The following is a 27,060-nucleotide window of genomic DNA, read 5'->3' on the forward strand; positions in this document are numbered from 1 at the left end:
TGGACTGTGGAAGGAAACCGGAGCACCCGGAGGAAATCCATGTGGACACGGGGAGAACGTGCAAGCTCCCCACAGACAGTCACCCAAGCCCTGAATCGATCCCAGGTCTCTGGTGCTGTGGGGCAGCAGTACTCACCACTGTGCAACCCTGGATCTGGACTAGTGGCTCAGTTTTTTACTATATTTATCAATGACTTAGATGAAGGAAAAACAGGTCCATACATTCAAGTTTGCTTACAATATTAAGTTAGGTGGCACAGTAAGTAATGTAGAAAGGAGCAGAAAATTGGAAAGGGACATTGACCGAATAAGTGAGTGGGGAAAACTATGGCAGGTCTGGAAGTGTGAGGTCGTCCACTTTAGACCCAGAAAGGTATTTGTTATAACCTGCCTACTTACCATTGGCTGGGGACTAATGACAATCCCACAATCCTGTGGGAGTATGAGCTTCCCCAATGAGGGGGGCGGAGAAACCATTAGTAAACTCCTAGTATAAATAAAGCTGGCCAGTTTAGGAACCAGCAGGAAGGAGTGTGCAGCAAGGGAAGTTGCTGCTGCTGCTGTTATATATATATATATATATAGGCCCGCATACGTTTGGGGTGATTAGGAGCCTTACGTACCCAGCTGCGCCGGACACCAAAACCTTTGATGAACTTGTGAATATAGTGGGGCAACCCCGTCCATGATAGTCCAGTGTTACCGGTTTAATACCGCTGAGAGGACCCCTGGAGAATCCCTTGCCGATTTTCTATCCAGGCTACGCAGGAATGCGGAGTACTGTGACTATGGTGAGACCTTGTCAGAAATGTTACGCGACAACTTCCGGGTGCGGCGATGACCAGCTGAGTCGCACGTTTCAGCAGCTCCCGGTGAAACGGACTTTTGGGCTCTTGATAGGAGCCCCAACGGCAATTTTGACGGCTAAAAACACTGTGCGGTAAACCAGAAGGGAATCCCCCCTGGATACGGATGAAAAAAGGAGGAGAAAGTGGCCGGATTGCAGTGGATCCTTTAGAACAGCGGCAAGGAAGGCAAGCAAAAACCAAGATGGCGTCGGAAGGTGGCAGTTTAACATGGGGCCCTGAACAACAAGAGTTCTTGAAATGCTGTGTGGAAGAGCTCAAAAAGGAAATGAAGAAAGAGCTGTTGGCCCCGATACTACAGGCGATCGAAGGGCTAAAGGAGGAACAAAAGACCCAGGAGCGGGAGCTTCGGGTCGTGAAGGCAAAGGCAGCCGAGAATGAGGACGACATACAGGGCCTGGTGGTGAAGACGGAGACGCATGAGGCACATCAGAAACGATGTGTGGAAAGGTTGGAGGCACTGGAGAACAACGCAAGGAGGAACAACCTGAGGATTCTTGGTCTTCCTGAAGGTGCGGAGGGAGCGGACGTCGGGGCATATGTGAGCACGATGCTGCACTCGTTAATGGGAGCGGAGGCCCCGGCGGGTTCGTTGGAGGTGGAGGGAGCATACCGAGTGATGGCGCGAGGACCGAGAGCAGGAGAAATTCCCAGAGCCATAGTGGTGAGATTCCTCCGTTTTAAGGATAGAGAAATGGTCCTTAGATGGGCAAAGAAAACTCGGAGCAGTAAATGGGAGAACGCGGTGATCCGCGTTTATCAAGACTGGAGTGCGGAGGTGGCGAGAAGGAGGGCGAGCTTTAATCGGGCCAAGGCGGTGCTTCATAAAAAGAAGATAAAATTTGGAATGCTGCAACCGGCAAGACTGTGGGTCACATATCGAGGGAGGCACCACTACTTTGAGACGGCGGATGAAGCGTGGACTTTTATTGTGGAAGAAAAACTGGAATGAGCGGGTTATTAAAAAGAACGTTTGAACAAAGTGGTGGGGCGAATGTGGGGGGCGAAGAGGGGGGTTAAAAAGGGGGGAAAGAGGAGTTTTATGTACTAATCCTGCGATGTGGTAACTTTTCTCTCTTCCACAGATGGTGATGGGGGGAGGAGGGGAGGTGGAGGAGATGGGGCGTTGGCCATTGGGGGCGGGGCCAAGGGAGAAGTGCGGGCTTGGTTCCCGCGCTATGATAATCATGGCGGGAATAGAGAAGCAGGAAGGAGGGGGCGTCGCACGGTGCGAGCCGAGGTCACGGGGGGAAGCCGAGGTCGGCCAGAGTTTGCTGACTTCTGGGAGCAACATGGGGGGAGTAATTATGCTAGCGGGGGATCTAGCGGGGGGGGGGGGTGGGAGGGGGGAATTACTGGGTTGCTGCTGCTGGGGAGAGGGGGGAGCTGGTATGGGAGGGGATGGACGGGGGGGCACCGCCTGGGGGAGATACAGCTGCGTGGGAACCGGGTGAGGAGCTGGAAAAAGGGGATGGCTAATCGACAAGGGGGTGGGGGGTAGGAAGCCCCCCAACCCGGCTGATCACGTGGAACGTGAGAGGGCTGTACGGGCCGATAAAGAGGGCACGGGTACTCGCACACCTTAAGAAACTTAAGGCAGATGTGGTTATGTTACAGGAAACGCACCTGAAACTGATAGACCAGGTTAGGCTACGCAAAGGATGGGTGGGGCAGGTGTTCCATTCGGGGCTAGATGCGAAAAACAGGGGGGTGGCTATATTAGTGGGGAAGCGGGTAATGTTCGAGGCAAAGACTATAGTGGCGGATAACGGGGGCAGATACGTGATGGTGAGTGGCAAACTACAGGGGGAGACGGTGGTTTTGGTAAACGTATATGCCCCGAACTGGGATGATGCCAATTTTATGAGGCGGATGCTAGGACGCATTCCGGACCTAGAGATGGGAAAGCTGATAATGGGGGGAGATTTTAATACGGTGTTGGAACCAGGGCTGGATAGGTCGAAGTCCAGGACTGGAAGGAGGCCGGCAGCAGCCAAGGTACTTAAAGATTTTATGGAGCAGATGGGAGGTGTAGACCCGTGGAGATTTAGCAGACCTAGGAGTAAGGAGTTCTCGTTTTTCTCCTATGTCCATAAAGTCTACTCGCGAATAGACTTTTTTGTGCTGGGAAGGGCGTTGATCCCGAAGGTGAGGGGAACGGAGTATACGGCTATAGCCATTTCGGATCACGCTCCACACTGGGTAGACTTGGAGATAGGGGAGGAAACAGGAGGGCGCCCACCCTGGAGAATGGACATGGGACTAATGGCAGATGAGGGGGTGTGTCTAAGGGTGAGGGGGTGCATTGAAAAGTACTTGGAACTCAATGATAATGGGGAGGTCCAGGTGGGAGTGGTCTGGGAGGCGTTGAAGGCGGTGGTTAGAGGGGATCTGATATCAATAAGGGCACATAAAGGGAAGCAGGAGAGTAAGGAACGGGAGCGGTTGCTGCAAGAACTTTTGAGGGTGGACAGACAATATGCGGAAGCACTGGAGGAGGGACTGTACAGGGAAAGGCAAAGGCTACATGTAGAATTTGACTTGCTGACTACGGGCACTGCAGAGGCACAATGGAGGAAGGCACAGGGTGTACAGTACGAATATGGGGAGAAGGCGAGCAGGTTGCTGGCACACCAATTGAGGAAAAGGGGAGCAGCGAGGGAAATAGGGGGAGTGAGGGATGAGGAAGGAGAGATGGAGCGGGGTGCGGAGAGAGTGAATGGAGTGTTCAAGACATTTTATAAAAAATTATATGAAGCGCAACCCCCGGATGGGAGGGAGAGAATGATGGGCTTTTTGGATCGGCTGGAATTTCCCAAGGTGGAAGAGCAGGAAAGGGTGGGACTGGGAGCACAGATCGAGGTAGAAGAAGTGGTGAAAGGAATTAGGAGCATGCAGGCGGGAAAGGCCCCGGGACCGGATGGATTCCCAGTCGAATTCTATAGAAAATATGTGGACTTGCTCGCCCCGGTATTGACGAGGACCTTTAATGAGGCAAAGGAAAGGGGACAACTGCCCCCGACTATGTCTGAAGCAACGATATCGCTTCTCTTAAAGAAGGAAAAGGACCCGCTACAATGCGGGTCCTATAGACCTATTTCCCTCCTAAATGTAAATGCCAAGATCCTGGCCAAGGTAATGGCAATGAGAATAGAGGAATGTGTCCCGGGGGTGGTCCACGAGGACCAAACTGGGTTTGTGAAGGGGAGACAGCTGAACACGAATATACGGAGGCTGTTAGGGGTAATGATGATGGCCCCACCAGAGGGGGAAACGGAGATAGTAGTGGCGATGGATGCCGAGAAATCATTTGATAGAGTGGAGTGGGATTATTTGTGGGAGGTGTTGAGGAGATTTGGTTTTGGAGAGGGGTATGTTAGATGGGTGCAGCTGTTGTATAGGGCCCCGATGGCGAGCGTGGTCACGAATGGACGGGGATCTGCATATTTTCGGCTCCATAGAGGGACAAGGCAGGGATGCCCTCTGTCCCCATTATTGTTTGCACTGGCGATTGAGCCCCTGGCGATAGCGTTGAGGGGTTCCAAGAAGTGGAGGGGAGTACTTAGAGGAGGAGAAGAACACCGGGTATCTTTGTATGCGGACGATTTGCTACTATACGTGGCAGACCCGGCGGAGGGGATGCCAGAAATAATGCGGATACTTGGGGAGTTTGGGGATTTTTCAGGGTATAAATTGAACATGGGGAAAAGTGAGTTGTTTGTGGTGCATCCAGGGGAGCAGAGTAGAGAAATAGAGGACCTACCGTTGAGGAAGGTAACAAGGGACTTTCGTTACCTGGGGATCCAGATAGCCAAGAATTGGGGCACATTGCATAGGTTAAATTTAACGCGGTTGGTGGAACAAATGGAGGAGGATTTCAAGAGATGGGATATGGTATCCCTGTCACTGGCAGGGAGGGTGCAGGCGGTTAAGATGGTGGTCCTCCCGAGATTCCTCTTTGTGTTTCAGTGCCTCCCGGTGGTGATCACGAAGGCTTTTTTTAAAAGGATTGAAAAGAGCATCATGGGTTTTGTATGGGCCGGGAAGACCCCGAGAGTGAGGAAGGGATTCTTACAGCGTAGCAGGGATAGGGGGGGGCTGGCACTACCGAGCCTAAGTGAGTATTATTGGGCCGCTAATATTTCAATGGTGAGTAAGTGGATGGGAGAGGAGGAGGGAGCGGCGTGGAAGAGATTAGAGAGGGCGTCCTGTAGGGGGACTAGCCTACAGGCTATGGTGACAGCCCCATTGCCGTTCTCACCGAGGAACTACACCACAAGCCCGGTGGTGGTGGCTACACTGAAGATTTGGGGACAGTGGAGACGGCATAGGGGAAAGACTGGAGCCTTGGGGGGGTCCCCGATAAGAAACAACCATAGGTTTGCCCCGGGGGGAATGGATTGGGGATATGGAATGTGGCAAAGAGCAGGAATAACGCAACTGAAAGATCTGTTTGTGGATGGGAAGTTCGCGAGTCTGGGAGCGCTGACCGAGAAATATGGGTTGCCCCAAGGGAATGCATTCAGGTATATACAACTGAGGGCTTTTGCGAGGCAACAGGTGAGGGAATTTCCGCAGCTCCCGACACAAGAGGTGCAGGACAGAGTGATCTCAAAGACATGGGTGGGGGATGGTAAGGTGCCAGATATGTATAGGGAAATGAGGGACGAAGGGGAGACTATGGTAGATGAACTAAAAGGGAAATGGGAAGAAGAGCTGGGGGAGGAGATCGAGGAGGGGCTGTGGGCAGATGCCCTAAGCAGGGTAAACTCGTCGTCCTCGTGTGCCAGGCTAAGCCTGATTCAGTTTAAGGTATTACACAGGGCGCATATAACTGGAGCACGGCTCAGTAAATTTTTTGGGGTGGAGGATAGGTGTGCGAGGTGCTCGAGAAGCCCAGCGAATCATACCCATATGTTTTGGTCATGCCCGGCACTACAGGGGTTTTGGATGGGGGTGACAAAGGTGTTTTCAAAAGTAGTGGGGGTCCGGGTCGAACCAAGCTGGGGGTTGGCTATATTTGGGGTTGCACAAGAGCCGGGAGTGCAGGAGGCGAGAGAGGCCGATGTTTTGGCCTTTGCGTCCCTAGTAGCCCGACGCAGGATATTGTTAATGTGGAAAGAAGCCAAGCCCCCGGGGGTGGAGACCTGGATAAATGACATGGCAGGGTTTATAAAGCTGGAGCGGATTAAGTTCGTTCTAAGGGGGTCGGCTCAAGGGTTCACCAGGCGGTGGCAACCGTTCGTCGAATACCTCGCAGAAAGATAGATGGAATGGAAGAAAGAAGGCAGCAGCAGCAGCCCAGGATCGGGGGGGGGGGGGGGGGGGGCGGGGGGGGGGGGGAGGAGGAACCAGAAGGACTCTCAGGGTTGTTAATATATACTGTATAATATGTATAGGTCGTTGCTACAGGTAATTATATATTGGACTGTTAAATTATATTTTTGGAGAGTGTTACTTGTGATAAGGCAGTTGCCAATTAGGGTTAGTTTTCATTTTTGTTATTTATTATTTATTCATTTTTTTTGTTTTTTTTTGTTTATAAAATAGGTCATTGTTATTTGTGTTGTTATAATATTGTGTAAAGGATGCACAATGTACTGTGTTGGTTGACCAAAAATTTTCAATAAAATATTTATTAAAAAAAAAGAAATGTTACGCGACCGTTTGGTTTGCGGTATTAACAATGCGGCCACCCAGAGAAAGCTGTCAGCTGAGCCAACATTGACTTTTCAACAGGCCATTCAAATAGTATTGTTCCGAGAGAGCGCAGAACGAGGAGTGCAGGAGCTACAGGGAATGGAAGTGCATGTCTTGGGGCGCAACCCCTTCCGTCCGAAAACGTCCCCCCGCACTCCTGCGGTACCTTGGGCGAGGCAACGTCCGGACCGACGCCAGTGGCCGTCGGACATTCCTCCCCGAAGGGAGCCTTCTCCAGAACCAATGGATGAGGATCCATGTCCGTGTCAGACTTGTAGGCGCCGACCCCGTCGCGGACGGCGGTCCTGGGAGCGCCAGAGGCGCCGTCGTTCTGACCAAAACTGGGACCAGCCCAGGGGCCGTAACTGGGAACAGCCCAGGGGCCGTACATTCCATGTGGATGAACCTGCGGCGACTACTCCTGAGGACGTGGAGACGGAGGACGACTGCCTGCAGTTGCATTGTGTGGCAGCTCCCCGTGTGGCCCCCATTAAGGTGACAGTACGGGTCAATGGCCACCCGCTTGAGTTGGAGTTGGACACTGGTGCAGCGGTCTCCGTGATCGCCCAGAGGACATTCGATCGCATCAAGCAGGGTATACAGATCCTCACATTAACCGACTCACAGGCCAGGTTGGCCACCTACACGGGGGAACCATTGGACATTGCAGGAACTACAATGACCCCTGTTGTTTATGGACGCCAGGAGGGGCGTTTCCCACTTATCGTGGTGCGCGGACATGGGCCCAGCCTGTTGGGTCGGGACTGGTTGCGCCATTTGTGGTTGCAATGGCAGCACATCCTCCAAACAGTTTCTGAAGGGTTGACTGTGGTGCTAGGACGATACCCAGATGTATTCCAGCCTGGTATTCCAGCCCGTATCCAAGTCGAACCAGGAGCCACGCCGCACTATTTCCGGGCGCGCCCGGTGCCTTACGCCTTGCTCGAGAAGCTAGAAGGGGAGCTCACTCGTTTGGAGAGTTTGGGTATTATCAGGCCCGTCCGTTTTGCTGACTGGGCAGCACCAATTGTACCTGTAATGAAGCCAGATGCCACAGTTCGCTTGTGTGGCGACTATAAACTTACAGTGAATACGGCTTCCCGACTCGACCGATATCCAATGCCTCGCATAGAGGATCTCTACGCGAAGCTTGCAGGTGGACTCTCGTTCACAAAATTAGATATGAGTCACGCTTAGCTGCAGTTGGAGCTGGACCCTGCCTCCCGACCAGAATATACACGGTTGCCCTTTGGAGTATCCTCTGCCTGCGCAATTTTTCAACGTGTTATGGAGGGCATTTTGAGAGGTTTACCACGTGTTACTGTCTACTTAGATGACGTTTTGATTACAGGGACGTCGGAGCAGGAACATTTGGAAAATCTGGAGGCTGTCCTTATACGCCTTTCGGAGGCTGGAGTCCGTTTACGTCGCACAAAGTGCGTATTTCAGGCAAAGGAAGTAGTCTACCTAGGTTATCGGGTGGACCGCGAAGGTTTGCACCCCGTCGCAGAGAAGGTGCGTGCAATTCAACAGGCCCCCGCCCCGACTGACACTTCGCATCTTCGTTCTTTTCTCGGTCTCGTAAACTATTACGGGAAGTTCCTCCCCAATCTGGCAACTACGCTGGCCCCTTTGCACCTTCTGCTAAAGAAAAATCACACCTGGGTTTGGGGTCAGCCGCAAGAAACCGCTTTCCGGCGGGTAAAGCAACAATTGTCGTCGTCTGGGTTACTAACCCACTATGAACCTGGAAAGCCTTTGCTCGTCACATGTGATGCATCCCCGTATGGTATTGGGGCCGTCCTGTCCCACAAGATGGCGAACAGGGCCGAGCGACCGATAGCTTTCTCCTCCTGCACATTGACTGCAGCGGAGAAAAAGTACGCGCAGATCGAGAAGGAGGGCCTGGCAGTGGTTTTTGCGGTGAAACGCTTCCACCAGTACGTGTATGGCCGCCATTTCACTATCGTGACTGATCATAAGCCTCTGCTGGGACTTTTCAGAGAGGATAAGCCAATACCGCCATTGCTTCCGCACGGATCCAGCGCTGGGCTTTGTTGCTTGCTGCATACGAGTATTCTCTGGAGCACAAACCAGGTACGCAGCTAGCAAATGCCGACGCACTGAGCCGATTGCCTTTATCGACCGGCCCCATGTCGACCCCCACGACCGGTGAGGTGGTTGCAACCCTAAATTTTATGGACACCTTGCCTGTCACGGTATCACAGATCCGTGAGTGGACCCAGACGGAGCCAGTCCTGTCAAAGGTTCGGCACATAGTCCTGTATGGTGGGCAGCATAGACAGCTCCCAGGCGAGTTGCGGGCATTTTCCTCCAAGCTGTCAGAATTCAGCGTGGAAGATGGCATCCTCTTGTGGGGGACACGTGTGATTGTCCCGGAAAAAGGCCAGGAGCTGATACTAACAGACTTGCACAATGGGCATCCAGGTGTAACCAAAATGACAATGTTGGCCCGGAGTTATGTCTGGTGGCCAGGCCTCGACACCGACATTGAGAAGGTGGCCCAAAACTGCTCCATTTGCCAACAGCATCAGAAGCTTCCGCCGGCCGCACCCCTACATCACTGGGAATGGCCAGGGCGGCCTTGGGCACGCTTGCATGCAGATTTCGCAGGCCCTTTTCAAGGATCCATGTTCCTTCTATTAATTGACGCCCAGTCTAAATGGCTAGAGGTGCATAAGATGCAGGGGACAACGCCCTGCGCAACAATTGAAAAGATGCGTTTGTCGTTTAGTACGCATGGCCTCCCCAAGGTGCTGGTCACAGATAACGGCACTCCATTCTCGAGCGAGGAGTTTGCGAGGTTCACGAAGATGAACGGCATATGCCATATCCGCACTGCCCCTTACCACCCGGCTTCAAATGGGTTGGCAGAGCGTGCAGTGCAGACATTCAAAAGAGGCCTAAAGAAGCAGTCGTCCGGATCAATGGACACGAGACTGGCTCGCTTTTTGTTTACGTATAGGACCACCCCCCATGCGGTGACTGGGGTAGCTCCCGCAAAACTCCTAATGGGCCGGAGACTTCGCAGCCGCCTTAGTATGGTTTTCCCGGACATTGGCACAAAAGTACGCCGCACACAAGAACGGCAGGGACAGGAATTTTCTCGGCATCGGCCGATTCGGCAGTTTGCGCCCGGTGACCCAGTGTTCGTTCGGAATTTTGATGGTGGTGTCCAGTGGGTTCCTGGTGTAATGTTTCACCAAACGGGCCCTATATCTTACCAGGTGCAAGCCCAGGGTCGTCTCCAGCGCAAACATGTAGACCAAGTTCGGTCCAGAAGACTATCCCCTCAAACGATTCCCCGCCCCTGGAGCTCATTTCTACAGCCGCAGAGACCAGAGACAAGGGAAGGTAGTCCTCACAATCTTCCACTGGTGCCTCACTCTAAGCCTGCGCAGGTCGTTACAGAACCGAATGGAGACAGAGACGCTGACATGACGGAGGCAGCAGACTCTGACTCCGAGATGGAGACACAGGATGCATCAGAGGGGGAATCCTCGGGTCCACGGGCCGTGGATGTACAACCGTTGCGCCGTTCATCACGGAAGTGCCGGTCTCCGTCTCGTTACACGCCGCCTGATCCAGCGCCGCGTGCAAATGGTGTCCGGCCTGCAGCAAAACGAGTCCGACGCCCTCCTTCGCCAGGGTCTTCGGTGGATTCCTTGAACTTTCGGGGGGAGGGATGTTATAACCTGCCTACTTACCATTGGCTGGGGACTAATGACAATCCCACAATCCTGTGGGAGTATGAGCTTCCCAAATGAGGGGGGCGGAGAAACCATTAGTAAACTCCTAGTATAAATAAAGCTGCCCAGTTTAGGAACCAGCAGGAAGGAGTGTGCAGCAAGGGAAGTTGCTGCTGCTGTTATATATATATATGTTATTGTAAATAAATGTTATTACTTTGTATCCTTAAAACTCGTGCTGGATTCTTCGTGGCCCTCACAAAAGTATTTTTCTAAATGGTGAGAAGCTAGGAACTGTGGAGGGGCAGAATGATTTGGGGGCCCCTGTACAAATATTGGTGGACAGGTGCAAATAATAAGCAGAACAACTAATGGTATGTTAGCTTTATCTCAATGGCGCTCAAATGCAAATGGTAGCAGTTGTGCTACAGCTCCCTAAAGTTCTGGTGAAACTGCATCTGTGGTACTGCCATCAGTTCTGGGTGTTGCACTTCAGGAAGGATGCCCTGGCCGTGGAAGCATAGATACGGCAGAATGATACTGGGCCTAGAAGGGTTCAATTAAGAGAACAGGTTGCATAGACGCGGCTTGTATTCTCTTGAGTATATAAGATTAATGGTCTAATCCTGTGCTAGTGATGATTTAAAGATTTCATAGAATAGGTAAAAATAAACTATTTCAAAACTGAGAATTTTGTCTGACAATTGTATTAAATGATATGGAACCAAGGCAAGTCCATAGTCTTGAGATCAGCCATTATCTAATCAAATGGAAGAACAAGCTTGAGGGATTGAATTGCCTACATTCCTGGTTGCTGTATAGTGACTAAGGGACCTCCATCACTGGTGCATAAACACATTGCCCACAAAATGCTTTCTAGGATACTCAAGGCCAAGTACTACAGTTAACTTAAAAACAAACTGATGGTCCACATCACATAACATAGTTGTTAACTGTGATAAAATGCAAAATTAAGGAATCTCAGTGTAATTCTTTTAAATAAAACGCACCACACTTCATTCTAACTATTTTATTTTCCTGGCAGTTCATACTCAAATAAAGCTGGGAACTGTATGCACAGCAGGAATAACTTCCTTATTACAAGAACGCATCTGGAACTATTCTTGAAGAAACCTTCTCATTGGCCCTGCTTGAGAAAGTTCCCTTGAGAATGTTTTTTTTAAAATTACGTAACAGGCTACTTATATATAACCGCCTTGGGGACACGCAAAATAGTAGAACACTTGCAATTTGAACTTTCAGAAACCATTAAATCATCTGAAAACATTTCTCTCTCATGCTCATATGCTGCTAACAGTGGGAAACATTTGATGAGTTTTCAGTCCCACCATCCAACCAATCGGATATTAGCAATCTCCTATTCCAATGAAGAAAAGCTGAAAAATGCTGACAAACTGACATATGGGCAAAATAACTTAATTGCCCAACATCCCCAATACAATTATTTACTCACCTCTTCCTCATTCATATATTCTACCCTGCTCAAGCCCTACCACTCCTACGTTTTGCCCCTGGAAAATACTAACGCGGATAGCAAAGAACTGATTTAAATATCACCATGGGACTGACTGGATTGTTCTACAGAGGCCTGGCATGGACTCAATAGACTAAATTGACCATTCCCTTGCAGTTAATGGCTCCCAAGACCTTACACGTAATAAACGTTCCAAGATGCTTCACTAAGACGTAAGGGAGGGGGGGTGGGGGGGGGGGTGGGGGGGGGGGGAGCTGCAGTGGTGTTATTGAAATATAAATGTTGCATTTGAATGATCTAATAATCTCTTGTGAGTGGGCTGGTTTAGCACAGGGCTAAATAGCTGGCTTTGAAACCAGACCAAGGCAGGCCAGCAGCACGGTTCAATTCCTGTACCAGCCTCCCCGAACAGGAGCCGGAATGTGGCGACTGGGGGCTTTTCACAGTAACTTCATTTGAAGCCTACTTGTGACAATAAGCGATTTTCATAATTTTCGCTCAAAATTGGTGAAACGCCACCCAATTTTGGACCTCCCAGCGAAAACCTGGCATGAGAGTGTGTGAGAGTTACTAAAACTGGATAAACAGGGATCTTAGATACATCACCCTAGATTGGGTGCCTTGGTTTGCAAGGAGATGATCCAGCACATTTTATTTGGTCTTATCATCTTATTATGAGGTTTTATATAACTTTATCCTGGATGGAGGAACTAGGGGGAGGTGCAGTGAAACAACAACCACAGGGGTCTTAGTAATTACCAGTAAGTAGGCCTCTCGGAAGACAGCGGGCAAGTTGGGCTGTTTCTGGAAGCCCATACCCAGCACAGAACGTCTACAGCCAAAGTCTAACCTTTTTAAAATTAACACTACTGGATCCTTTCAGTCAGTTACAGGGGACATCGGACAAATCTTACATTCTGCAGTACACTACTATGCTAAGAAGATGCCAGATTAGTCTTGGAAGAACAGTAACTCACCTTGTCAATGACCATAACAATCAACAGAACCAAGAGAGTTTAAGACTATTAGCAGTGGCTGATTTCCCGTACTTCTAGGATATCATCAACAGTACATATATTGCCATCAGGGTACGGGAACAGCAATGAGTGGCATATGTGAAGAGGAAAGGATACCACTTCATCAGTGTACCTATAGTGGCCAGTCATCCAGGATTTGAATACAGAGCAAGGATGTCTTACTGCACCTGTACTACACCTTGAAGAGACCACACCTGGACTATTGTGTGCAGTTTTACCTAAGGAAGGATATGCTTGCCTTAGAGGAAGTGCAGCAAAGGTTCACCAGGCTAATTCCTAGGATGGCAGAATTGTCATATGAGGAGAGATTGGGTCAACCGGGCCTATATTCCCTGGAGTTTGGAAGAACGAGAAAGGATCTTATTGACATGTATAAAATTCTGAAAAGGTTGGACAAACTGGATGTAGGGATGATGCTTCCTTTGGCTGGGGAGTTCAGGAACAAGGGGTCACCGTCACAGGATACAGGTTAGGCCATTTAGGACTGAATTGAGGAGAAAACTCTTCACTCACTGGGTGGTGGACCTGTGGACTTCTCTACCACATCAGGCTGCGGAGGCTAAGCCACTGAATATAAGTAGGAAATAGATAGATTTCTGTCAAGGTCTCTATAGCATAGGGCAGCATGATAGCACAATGGTTAGCACAGCTGCTTCACAGCTCCAGGGTCCCAGGATCGATTCCCGGCTTGATCACTGTCTGTGCGGAGTCTGCACGTTCTCCCCGTGTCTGCTTGGGTTTCCTCCAGGTGCTCTGGTTTCCTCCCTCAGTCCAAAGATGTGCGGGTTAGGTAGATTGGCCATGCTAAATTGTCCTTGGTGTACCAAAAGGTTAAGTGGGGTTACTGGGTTACGGGGATAGGGTGGAGGCATGGGCTTGAGTAGGGTGTTCTTTCCAAGGGCCTGTGCAGACTCGATGGGCCAAATGGCCTCCTTCATAGACTATGTAAATTCTATGAGAAGTTTGGGTCTGCGGAGAGCGAAGGAGTATGGCGTTGAGATGGAGGATCAACCATGGTGATATAGAATGGCGGAGCAGGCTCGAGGGGCCGAATTCCCTACTCGCTCCTATTTTTTATGTTTCTATGTCTGTGTAAGATAACCAGGGAATTGCCTCAGTGCATTTTCTGTAAAATCTGCCATCACACTGATACTTGACCCTGTGTGGTAGTACCAGGTATTGCGGTACCTAAGAGGCTGATGACCATTGGTTAGACCCAGGAGTCTACCATTGACTGTTATATGTAGCTCCGTCCTGACAGGCGGAGTATAAGAAACGGTGCCATCCCAGGAGCCTTCACTTACTGTATCGATGCTGCTGGGGAAAGAGTTCTAGTGGATTGAAGCCTTCAGTTATGAAATCACTTTGTCTTGAGTGTAATTGATTGCGCATCACCCTGTGAGGAATGTTATAGGGTGGCTGCGGGATACAAGGGGATCTCTACACAGAAATAAAACAGAAAATGCTCAACAGGTCAGGTAGCATCTGCAAAGAGAGAATCAGGGTCAGCATTTCAGGTCCCTGACTCTTTTGTATGAATTCTGAATATCACCAGCATTTCCTGTTTACATAGCATGTTCCGAGCATCTGCAGTATTTTGGTTTTGTAATCCCTCTTCAGACCTGGCTAATGATGCCTGCACAACCCCACTTTTCCCCAGCAACACAGGTATAACTAAAGACAAGGAACCAGCAAGATCATTGTATCATCCACCACAAATATGCTGAAGTAGATCTTCAAGGTTCTCAATGGGTTGTTGGGAGGAGGGGGGCTGATGGACCCTGCAATTTGTCTTGGAGAGAGTCTCCTGCAATTTTGTGGTGTGCTACATAACATTGCATTACAGAGAGGTCTGCATTTCGATTAGGCAGAGCAATACCAGGTACCCTCATTAAATATGGAAAACCAGAGTGAAATGAGAAGCAGCAAAATAGGGAGGACCTGCTCATTACCTTGCAGCATGAAACAAGAAAGATCAGCTCACTGCTCAGCTATTTTTCTGAGATAGCCTTAAAACTTAGAGTGCCCCTGCCTTTCACTCCTTGATACATTCTTGACTACCCCCTTAATCCTGCATAAATAAAACAAACTACTCAACCAACTTCTGTAGCAATGACATGCCAATGAAGAGCTCAGAAGCTGCTATTAAACCACTCCAGCCAAAAGTGATAAAGGTGATTGATGGCAAATATAATAATTGCTATTCAGTCAATTCTTGGGGCAGACATAGAAAAAAAGTGCTTGGTATGGGGAAGGGAAATATACATAGAGAACAAAAAAGGGAAATGATCCGGGACTATCTCAGTTGTGATATTAAGGAAGGGGGTAGAGAGGCCATGTAAGTTGACAACATAAGGGGGTGACTGTGCATGTGGATAGGAATGTTTATGGGCGGGATTCTCCAATCCCACGGCAGAGTGTCCAAGGCGTCGTAAACGCCGTTGCATTTTACGACGGCGTGAACGGGCCGCTCCGATGTCTAATTCTGGCCCCTATAGGGGACCAGCACGGGGCTGGAGCGGTTTGTGCAGCTCCAGCTGCAGATCCCGGAGTGAACTGGGCGCCGCGGGATCCGCGAATGCGCAGTTGCGCCGGCGCCAATGTGTGCATGCACAGTGGCCTCCTTCAACGCGCTGGCCCCAACGTAACATGGCGCAGGGCCACAGGGGCCGGCGCGTAGGAAAGGAGGACCCAGCTACAGAGGCCGGCCCGCCGATCGGTGGGTCCCGATCGGCCGAGGTGGGATGCACTTTCAGAGGGTCAGTGGAGACTCGATGGGCAAAATGGTTTCCTTCCGCACTGTAGGGATTCTATGAGAGAGCAGCAAAGCCAGAGTCTCTGCTGATTTTACTTAATAGCAGTTGGATCTCAGTGATGATGGCCTGGCTGCAAAGGGGCCTGTGGGCTCCCGTCTATCTCAGTGTTGCCATAATTGGAAAGGTTGGGTGGCTGAGTGAGTATTGTTAGAGTCCACTATGCTGATGTAGCAACTGTACCAACTGAACAAATGCAACATACTGGTACCCAGAGATTAAGCTATTTTTTGAATTACAAATGACCTGCTACTGCTTCCTTAATATATGGATTCCAGACCCTTTGATGCTCTAGTTACCCATAAAACCATTCCAACCTCCCACCTTGGTGCGTCCCTCAGCTTTTCTCCTTTAAGTTGAAGGGACATGGATTTGAACAGATATAGTGGAAAATTGGTTTAGCCATTCAACACTAGCTCTGCCTGGAGCACATAAAGTACAACTGGATTCTGCTCACAATTCAACAATTATCCTATAATGTAAAAATAAACCCAGTTTCCTTCTGTAATGCAAATCGACTTGAACCCACTTTTCCTCTATTTCCTCTGCTTTTACTCCAACAAGAAGCTCAAGGAGCTCATTCTTTGTCACCAAAATTGAGATCATTTGTTCAGATGCCTCTCTTGGAGAGACATCTTCCTGATAAGATTATCATAGAATTTACAGTGCAGAAGGAGGCCATTCAGCCCATCGAGTCTGCACCGGCTCTTGGAAAGAGCACCCTACCCAAGGTCAACACCGCCACCCTATCCCCATAACCCAGTAACCCCACCCAACACTAAGGGCAATTTTGGACACTAAGGGCAATTTATCATGGCCAATCCACCTAACCCGCACATCTTTGGACTGTGGGAGGAAACCGGAGCACCCGGAGGAAACCCACGCACACACGGGGAGGATGTGCAGACTCCGCACAGACAGTGACCCAAGCCAGAATCGAACCTGGGACCCTGGAGCTGTGAAGCAATTGTGCTATCCACAAGGCTACCGTGCTAGTGGATGCAGATTCATCAGCTTTCAAAATAATTGGATAAATACTTGGAGAATACACATGTAGAGATATAAGGAAAGAGCAGGGAATTGGGACTAATTGTGTAGCTGCTTGAAAGAGCTGGCACAGGCCTGATGGACGAAATGGCTTTCTTCTGTGCCATACTAATCTATGATTCTTTGGGTTTCCAGGTCTGTTTTTGGTTGGTTTGCAATGGAAATGTTATCCATTGTGTTATAAAGTCTGCATCCCTGCTATATTTGGGGACAAATGTTGACAAAACCTGGACAAACTTCTTGATCTTTTCTTCTTCATCACCAAAAACGTATCTGCCAGTGGGGAAGAGGTGTTGGGAAGAAGGCCACCAAGTTAGTGAGTAAGGGAGGGGGTTTGAGAAGAGAATGTATTGACTAAGTGAATTGGAGGGGGATGGGAAGAGGAGCTGCTGAGATTGGATTTGTATTCAGTTATATGCAAGTGAGGGACTTTGCGCGTAAGGTATGGAGAGGTGTAGCCATCTAAAATGGCCACCTGCAAAGGACCATGGGAATTGTGGTCAATTTGGACACAGACAAGTTCACAGCCTCTGTGTATTGTGCAAGGAAGCCAGACCTGACCGAAACTTGCACCCATTAAAAGTCAATCACCATTTCCCCCAGGACAATAGAGTTTGAATCAAGGAGCTACAACAGTAGCAGACTAACCGCCGCCACTTCCCCTTATTTGGAAAGGCCTACGTGCCTGGAACAATAACAGCTATGACTCGCCCAGCCACCGAGGTATCCGCCCCTTAAGTGGCCAGGATCAATGAGGGTGATCGAAGCCCTATTGATCCATTGGATCTGGAGTTAGGACCGCCCAAAAAGGCCCGGAAGAGAAGAAGGATAAGAGGCCCTGCGCACTAGGACCTCTTTTGGACCGGCCTGTGTGTGATCAATTGCAGCGTATCAACCAGCCAAGTTCAAGGACCCGCGATCGCTACCTGAAGGATGAGCCCAGCCGAGGCGGACCTAAAGACTTCCAACCGACCCACGTGGACACGGATAAAGGCCTTATCTCCCGCACAGAGCCGGTCACCCCGAAGTTAAGTAAAGGTCATCTTAGTTATTAGGTTTAGTTTAGGGCGTAGCCGTGTGTTTGTTAATAAACTGTCTTTTGAACTAATATACTGGTTGTGTGGTCATTCGGTCAATATAAGAAACAGCTTGTGGTTCACATAGAAATAAAGAAGTCAACCGACGGTTTCCCAAGCTGCCGAAATATCCAGACACGAAGGGGAAGGTAGGATCGGGGACATATATGTGTGGCTGGGGGAGGGGAGGGGGGGGGGGGCGGTGATCGTCAGTAGTGATGCCACTGATGGACAATGAAGGTCCCTGTCTCCAGAATATTTTATATGCCCTTGGTTAATGCTTCTTCCACGCGGTGTTTGACATGAAAGGAGTACTGAAACCTCAGCTGAGGGTGTTAAAGAAGCAGAGACAGAAATATTTAGGGATTTAGGCGAATGAAGGCATCTGGTGATCATTGTTTAGATCATGTTTGAATTGATAGCCTGAGAACTTCATGGGGTCTGCAGAAGGTAATTTCTTCCTGACTGTGTACCACCGTGTACCCCCCCCCCCCCACCGTGTACCCCCCCCCCCCCCCGCTCAGGACACACTCAGAGATGGCAGTGAAGAGTTTCAGGAACCCTGATTAGTAGGTGTTATTCTGTGAGGATGACTAGGTCACAAAGCCACTCGATTGGTTTATGGAAAAGCTCTCCCAGGTTTGGTGCAAGGGGCAGCATGGTGGTGCAGTGGTTAGCGTTGCTGCCTCATGGCGCCGAGGACCCGGGTTTGATCCCGGCCCCGGGTTACTGTCCATGTGGAGTTTGCACATTTTCCCCATGCCTGCGTGGGTTTCACCCCCACAAGCCATAGATGTGCAGGCTAGGTGGATTGGCTGCTCTAAATTGCCCTTAATTGGAAAAAAATAATTGGATACTCTAAATTTATTTTAAAAAAGGTTTGGTGCAAGTGCCCAGAGATTTGTCAGGAAGACCTTTCAAATTGACTGGACTTGCGTGAGTCTTTATCATGTTCAAATCCAATACCTAGGACAATATCAACCTGACCGAAAGGAGATCCTCCTTCAGAGAGGCCGGCCCACCGATTGGTGGGCACCGATCGCGGGCCAGACTCTTTTTGAGCCCCCCCCCCCCCCGGTGCAGGAACCGCCCTCGCCCCCCCCACCGGCCGCCCCCCCCCCCCCCCCAGCGTTCCCGCACTGTTCCTGCCGGCAGCAACCAGGTGTGGATGGCGCCGGCGGGAACCTGTCGTGTTGGGCAGGCCGCTCGGCCCATCCGGGCCGGAGAATCGCCGCTCGTCCATTACCAACGGCAAGCGGCGATTCTCCCAGCGGCCAGCCGTGATTCGCACCGCGCCGGTTTGGGGGGGGTGGGAGAATTGCGTGCGGGAGTCGGGGCGGCGTGGCGGGACTCGTGCGTCGCCCGGGCGATTCTCCCACCCGGCGTGGGGGGGGGGGAGAATTCCGCCCATGGTCTCAAGAGTAAACTAAACGCAACAAAGGAGGTTCTGACACCACTGGCAGAGCTCAGTTTGGAGGGCAATCTCATAGAAAACTGGAAGACATTCCGTCAGCGTATCGGCCTGTACCTGACAAATAGTATTCTTCTGGTACTTTTTTGAAGGCATTTTGATACAATTTTGTGGCTTGCTAGGTCATTCAGAATGGATCCAGAGTCATATATGTCATGATAATAGGGCGATCACGGTAGTGGATTCCAGCATGTATTCATGTTCTGAAAATGCATTAGTAATGAAGTTAATTTGGTGATGGTCATCCTGTATCATAAAAACAAGACATGGGGGGCAATTCTCCCATCGGGAGCCTAAGTCCCGACGCCGGAGTGAAAACCGGAGTGTTTCACTCCGGCGTCGGAGGCTGTTCCCAGCCCCCTATTCTCCCGCCCCCGGGGGGCTAGGATCGGCGCCGCGTCATTTACGCGCGCCGGGCCTTGGCGCCGTGTAAAAGCGGTGCCGCGTAAGACGTGACTGGTGCCGCGTAAATGACGTCACTCGCGCATGCGCGGTTGCCGTCCACCCCGAGGCTGCCCCGTAAGACTATGTCGGATGAATCTTGCGGGGCAGCGGAGGAAAGGAGATCCTCCTTCAGAGAGGCCGGCCCACCGATTGGTGGGCACCGATCGCGGGCCAGACTCTTTTTGAGCCCCCCCCCCGGTGCAGGAACCGCCCTCGCCCCCCCCCACCGGCCGCCCCCCCCCCCCCCCCCCCAGCGTTCCCGCACTGTTCCTGCCGGCAGCAACCAGGTGTGGATGGCGCCGGCGGGAACCTGTCGTGTTGGGCAGGCCGCTCGGCCCATCCGGGCCGGAGAATCGCCGCTCGTCCATTACCAACGGCAAGCGGTGATTCTCCCAGCGGCCAGCCGTGATTCGCACCGCGCCGGTTTGGGGGGGGTGGGAGAATCGCGTGCGGGAGTCGGGGCGGCGTGGCGGGACTCGTGCGTCGCCCGGGCGATTCTCCCACCCGGCGTGGGGGGGGGGGGAGAATTCCGCCCATGGTCTCAAGAGTAAACTAAACGCAACAAAGGAGGTTCTGACACCACTGGCAGAGCTCAGTTTGGAGGGCAATCTCATAGAAAACTGGAAGACATTCCGTCAGCGTATCGGCCTGTACCTCACAGCGACTGGCAGTGATAAGAAAGACCTATAGGTGTAATGTCTTCCACCTTTCTTCAGGCATGATGTGGAGATGCCGGCGTTAGACTGGGATGAGCATATTAAGAAGTCTTACAACGCCAGGTTAAAATCCAACAGGTTTGTTTCAAACACTAGCTTTCGGAGCACTGCTCCTTCCTCAGGTGAATGAAGAGGTATGTTCCAGAAACAAACATATAGACAAATTCAAAGATGCAAGACAATACCTAGAATGCGAGCATTTGCAGGTAATTAAGTCTTTACAGATCCAGAGATAGGGGTAACCCCAGGTTAAAGAGGTGTGAATTGTCTCAAGCCACGGTAGGCACAGGAGCAATAGAAGGTGAGAGCATTGAGGGAGAACTAGGGAATAGGGACAGTGTGGCTCTGAGGCAGAGCAGACAGGGAGAAGTTGCTGAACACAGCGGGTCTGGTGGCCTGAAGTGCATATGTTTTAATGCAAGAAGTATTACGGGGAAGGCAGATGAACTTAGAGCTTGGATTAATACTTGGAACTATGATGTTGTTGCCATTACAGAGACCTGGTTGAGGGAAGGGCAGGATTGGCAGCGAAACGTTCCAGGATTTAAATGTTTCAGGCGGGATAGAGGGGGATGTAAAAGGGGTGGCGGAGTTGCGCTTCTGGTTAGGGAGAATATCACAGCTGTACTACGGGAGGACACCTCAGAGGGCAGTGAGGCTATATGGGTAGAGATAAGGAATAAGAAAGGTGCAGTCACAATGTTGGGGGTTTACTACAGGCCTCCCAACAGCCAGCGGGAGCTAGAGGAGCAGATAGGTAGACAGATTTTGGAAAAGAGTCAAAACAACAGGGTTGTGGTGATGGGAGACTTCAACTTCCCCAATATTGACTGGGACTCACTTAGTGCCAGGGGCTTAGAGGGGGCAGAGTTTGTAAGGAGCATCCAGGAGGGCTTCTTAAAACAATATGTAGACAGTCGAATTAGGGAAGGGGCAGTACTGGACCTGGTATTGGGGTATGAGCCCAGCCAGGTGGTAGAAGTTTCAGTTGGGGACCATTTCGGGAACAGTGACCACAATTCAGTAAGTTTTAAAGTGCTGGTGGACAAGGATAAGAGTGGTCCTAGGATGAATGTGCTAAATTGAGGGAAGGCTAATTATAACAATATTAGGCGGGAACTGAAGAACCTAGATTGGGGGCGGATGTTTGAGGGCAAATCAACGTCTGACATAGAACATAGAACGATACAGCGCAGTACAGGCCCTTCGGCCCACGATGTTGCACCGAAACAAAAGCCATCTAACCTACACTATGCCATTATCATCCATATGTTTATCCAATAAACTTTTAAATGCCCTCAATGTTGGCGAGTTCACTACTGTTGCAGGTAGGGCATTCCACGGCCTCACTACTCTTTGCGTAAAGAACCTACCTCTGACCTCTGTCCTATACCTATTACCCCTCAGTTTAAAGCTATGTCCCCTCGTGCCAGCCATTTCCATCCGCGGGAGAAGGCTCTCACTGTCCACCCTATCTAACCCCCTGATCATTTTGTATGCCTCTATTAAGTCTCCTCTTAACCTTCTTCTCTCCAACGAAAACAACCTCAAGTCCATCAGCCTTTCCTCATAAGATTTTCCCCCCATACCAGGCAACATCCTGGTAAATCTCCTCTGCACCCGCTCCAAAGCCTCCACGTCCTTCCTATAATGCGGTGACCAGAACTGCACGCAATACTCCAAATGCGGCCGCACCAGAGTTTTGTACAGCTGCAACATGACCTCCTGACTCCGGAACTCAATCCCTCTACCAATAAAGGCCAACACTCCATAGGCCTTCTTCACAACCCTATCAACCTGGGTGGCAACTTTCAGGGATCTATGTACATGGACACCTAGATCCCTCTGCTCATCCACACTTCCAAGAACTTTACCATTAGCCAAATATTCCGCATTCCTGTTATTCCTTCCAAAGTGAATCACCTCACACTTCTCCACATTAAACTCCATTTGCCACCTCTCAGCCCAGCTCTGCAGCTTATCTATATCCCTCTGTAACCTGCTACATCCTTCCACACTGTCAACAACACCACCGACTTTAGTGGCGTCTGCAAATTTACTCACCCACCCTTCTGCGCCTTCCTCTAGGTCATTGATAAAAATGACAAACAGCAACGGCCCCAGAATAGATCCTTGTGGTACTCCACTTGTAACTGAACTCCATTCTGAACATTTCCCATCAACCACCACCCTCTGTCTTCTTTCAGCTAGCCAATTTCTGATCCACATCTCTAAATCACCCTCAATCCCCAGCCTCCGTATTTTCTGCAATAGCCTACCGTGGGGAACCTTATCAAACGCTTTACTGAAATCCATATACACCACATCAACTGCTCTACCCTCGTCTACCTGTTCAGTCACCTTCTTAAAGAACTCGATAAGGTTTGTGAGGCATGACCTACCCTTCACAAAGCCATGCTGACTATCCCTGATCATATTATTCCTATCTAGATGATTATAAATCTTGTCTCTTATAATCCCCTCCAAGACTTTACCCACTACAGACGTGAGGCTCACTGGTCTATAGTTGCTGGGGTTGTCTCTGTTCCCCTTTTTGAACAAAGGGACCACATTTGCTATCCTCCAGTCCTCTGGCACTATTTCTGTAGCCAATGATGACATAAAAATCAAAGCCAAAGGTCCAGCAATCTCTTCCCTGGCCTCCCAGAGAATCCTAGGATAAATCCCATCAGGCCCCGGGGACTTATCCATTTTCAGTCTGTCCAGAATTGCCAACACCTCTTCCCTACGTACCTCAATGCCATCTATTCTAATAGCCTGGGTCTCAGCATTCTCCTCCACAACATTATCTTTTTCCTTATGTGACACTTAAGCCATGTGGGAGGCTTTCAAGTGTCAGTTGAAAGGAATTCAGGACCGGCATGTTCCTGTGAGGAAGAAGGATAAATACGGCAATTTTCAGGAACCTTGGATAACGAGAGATATTGTAGGCCTCGTCAAAAAGAAAAAGGAGGCATTTGTCAGGGCTAAAAGGCTGGGAACAGACGAAGCCTGTGTGGAATATAAGGAAAGTAGGAAGGAACTTAAGCAAGGAGTCAGGAGGGCTAAAAGGGGTCACGAAAAGTCATTGGCAAATAGGATTAAGGAAAATCCCAAGGCTTTTTACACGGACATAAAAAGCAAGAGGGTAGCCAGGGAAAGGGTTGGCCCACTGAAGAATAGGCAAGGGGATCTATGTGTGGAGCCAGAGGAAATGGGCGAGGTACTAAATGAATACTTTGCATCAGTATTCACCAAAGAGAAGGAATTGGTAGATGTTGAGTATGGAGAAGGGTGTGTAGATAGCCTGGGTCACATTGAGATCCAAAAAGACGAGGTGTTGGGTGTCTTAAAAAATATTAAGGTAGATAGGTCCTCAGGGCCTGATGGGATCTACCCCAGAATACTGAAGGAGGCTGGAGAGGAAATTGCTGAGGCCTTGACGGAAACCTTTGGATCCTCACTGTCGGAGAACTGGAGAATAGCCAATGTTGTTCCTCTGTTTAAGAAGGGTAGCAAGGATAATCCAGGGAACTACAGGCCGGTGAGCCTTACTTCAGTGGTAGGGAAATTACTGGAGAGAATTCTTCGAGACAGGATCTACTCCCATTTGGAAGCAAATGGACGTATTAGTGAGAGGCAGCATGGTTTTGTGAAGGGGAGGTCATGTCTCACTAAATTGAGTTTTTCGAGGAGGTCACAAAGATGATTGATGCAGGTAGGGCAGTGGATGTTGTCTATATGGACTTCAGTAAGGCCTTTGACAAGGTCCCTCATGGTAGACTAGTACAAAAGGTGAAGTCACACGGAATCAGGGGTGAGCTGGCAAGGTGGATACAGAACTGGCTAGGTCATAGAAGGCAGAGAGTAGCAATGGAAGGATGCTTTTCTAATTGGAGGGCTGTGACCAGTGGTGTTCCACAGGGATCAGTGTTGGGACCTTTGCTGTTTGTAGTATATATAAATGATTTGGAGGAAAATGTAACTGGTCTGATTAATAAGTTTGCAGACGACACAAAGGTTGGTGGAATTGCGGATAGCGATGAGGACTGTCAGAGGATACAGCAGGATTTAGATTGTTTGGAGACTTGGGCGGAGTTTAATCAGGACAAATGTGACGTAATGCATTTTGGAAGGTCTAATGCAGGTAGGGAATCTACAATGAATGGTAGAACCCTCAAGAGTATTGAAAGTCAGAGAGACCTAGGAGTACAGGTCCACAGGTCACTGAAAGGTGCAACACAGGTGGAGAAGGTAGTCAAGAATTCATACGGCATGCTTGCCTTCATTGGCCGGGGCATTGAGTATAAGAATTGGCAAGTCATGTTGTAGCTGTATAGAACCTTAGTTAGGCCACACATGGAGTATAGTGTTCAATTCTGGTCGCCACACTACCAGAAGGATGTGGAGGCTTTAGAGAGGGTGCAGAAGAGATTTACCAGAATGTTGCCTGGTATGGAGGGCATTAGCTATGAGGAGCGGTTGAATAAACTCGGTTTGTTCTCACTGGAACGAAGGAGGTTGAGGGGCGACCTGATAGAGGTCTACAAAATTTCGAGGGGCATAGACAGAGTGGATAGTCAGAGGCTATTCCCCGGGGTAGAGGGGTCAATTACTAGGGGGCATAGGTTTAAGGTGAGAGGGGCAAGGTTTAGAGTAGATGTACTGTAGCGCACAAAGACTCCATGAGACGAATAGCGTGAAGTCGATGAGGCTTTATTAAGCGTGTCTGTTCTCCCGCAGCTCGATAGTAAACTGGCCTGCGGGGGAAGACTCCGGCGTCTTATACTCCGCCTTCAGGGCGGAGCTTGAGGTCAACGGCCAACCAAGACCCGGGATCTGTCAGCCAATGACATTAGGGCTTCCAGTCCCACATGACCCCCAATACATACTACCACATTCACCCCTTGTCAAAAATGAACCCGGCGGGGTGATGCTTCGTATGGTGGTAAGGGTTTACAGGACTGGTCCTGGGAGGACAAAACATTCACATGGCAATACAGTATTGGACAATTTTGTCCTGTTGCAACTATTTACAGAGGGTATAGGAAGAAAAGCAAAATGTTCTTGTGAACAGTCCATATTTGTTTTACATTGACGCCACGAGTCGGTCGGGCGGTCTGGTCGTCCGTGTCGATCGCCTCGGCCCCGGCGGTGGTGGTGGTGCTTGTACCAGTGTTGTCGCCTCCAGGAGCCGTACGGTTTCAGCTTGGGCTTGATTCTTGGTCGGAGCTGAGGGGAGGGGGACCGATCCTCCTGGGAAAGGGGCGGTCGCGGGGTGCGGCGGTGGCAGGAAGGGGGGGGTTGGGTTGATGTTGTCGGGGGGGTGTGCGTGTTGCCGGCGGGCGCCAGATCCCGCAGGGAGACCGTGTCCTGTCGGCCGTCGGGGTACTCCACGTAGGCGTACTGGGGGTTCGCGTGGAGGAGGTGAACCCTTTCGACCAACGGGTCCGCCTTATGTGCCCGCACATGCTTTCGGAGCAGGATGGGTCCTGGGGCCGCCAGCCAGGTCGGCAGCGATGTTCCAGAGGAGGACCTCCTAGGGAAGACAAGGAGACGCTCATGTGGCGTTTGATTAGTGCTCGTACATAATAACGACCGGATGGAATGGAGAGCGTCCGGGAGGACCTCCTGCCACCGTGAAACTGGGAGGTCCCTGGACCGTAGGGCCAGTAGGACGGCCTTCCAGACCGTGCCGTTCTCCATTTCTACTTGCCCGTTCCTCCGGGGGTTGTAGCTGGTCGTCCTGCTTGAGGCTATGCCCTTGCTGAGCAGGAACTGGCGCAGCTCGTCACTCATGAAAGAGGACCCCCTGTCGCTGTGGACGTATGCGGGGTAACCGAACAGTGTGAAGATGCTGTTCAGGGCTCTAATGACTGTGGCCGCGGTCATGTCAGAACAGGGAATGGCAAAAGGGAAGCGGGAGTATTCGTCCACTACATTATGAAAATATGCGTTGCGGTCGGTGGAGGGGAGGGGCCCTTTGAAATCGAGACTGAGGCGTTCAAAGGGGCGGGAAGCCTTAATCAGGTGCGCTCCATCTGGCCTGAAGAAATGCGGCTTGCATTCTGCGCAGATGTGGCAGTCCCTTGTGACTGTACGGACCTCCTCTAAAGAGTATGGGAGATTGCGGGACTTGATGAAGTGGTAAAACCGAGTGACCCCCGGGTGGCAGAGGTCCTCGTGGAGGGTTTGGAGGCGGTTAATTTGTGCGTTGGCACATGTGCCGCGGGATAGGGCATCGGACGGCTCGTTCAGCTTTCCGGGACGATACAAAATCTCATAGTTGAAGGTGGAGAGCTCGATGCTCCACCTTAAGATTTTGTCGTTTTTGATTTTGCCCCGCTGTGCATTATCGAGCATGAAGGCTACCGACCGTTGGTCCGTGAGGAGAGTGAATCTCCTGCCAGCCAGGTAATGCCTCCAATGTCGCACAGCTTCCACTATGGCTTGGGCTTCCTTTTCTACTGAAGAGTGGCGGATTTCTGAGGCGTGGAGGGTCTGGGAGAAAAAGGCCACGGGTCTGCCCGCTTGGTTAAGGGTGGCCGCTAGAGCTACGTCGGAGGCGTCGCTCTCGACCTGGAAGGGGAGGGACTCGTCGATGGCGCGCATCGTGGCCTTTGCGATATCCGCTTTGATGCGGCTGAAGGCCTGGCAAGCCTCTGTCGACAGAGGGAAGGTCGTG

The sequence above is a fragment of the Scyliorhinus torazame genome, chromosome 11 (assembly GCF_047496885.1).
Source record: "Scyliorhinus torazame isolate Kashiwa2021f chromosome 11, sScyTor2.1, whole genome shotgun sequence".
In the NCBI taxonomy this organism is placed as follows: domain Eukaryota; kingdom Metazoa; phylum Chordata; class Chondrichthyes; order Carcharhiniformes; family Scyliorhinidae; genus Scyliorhinus; species Scyliorhinus torazame.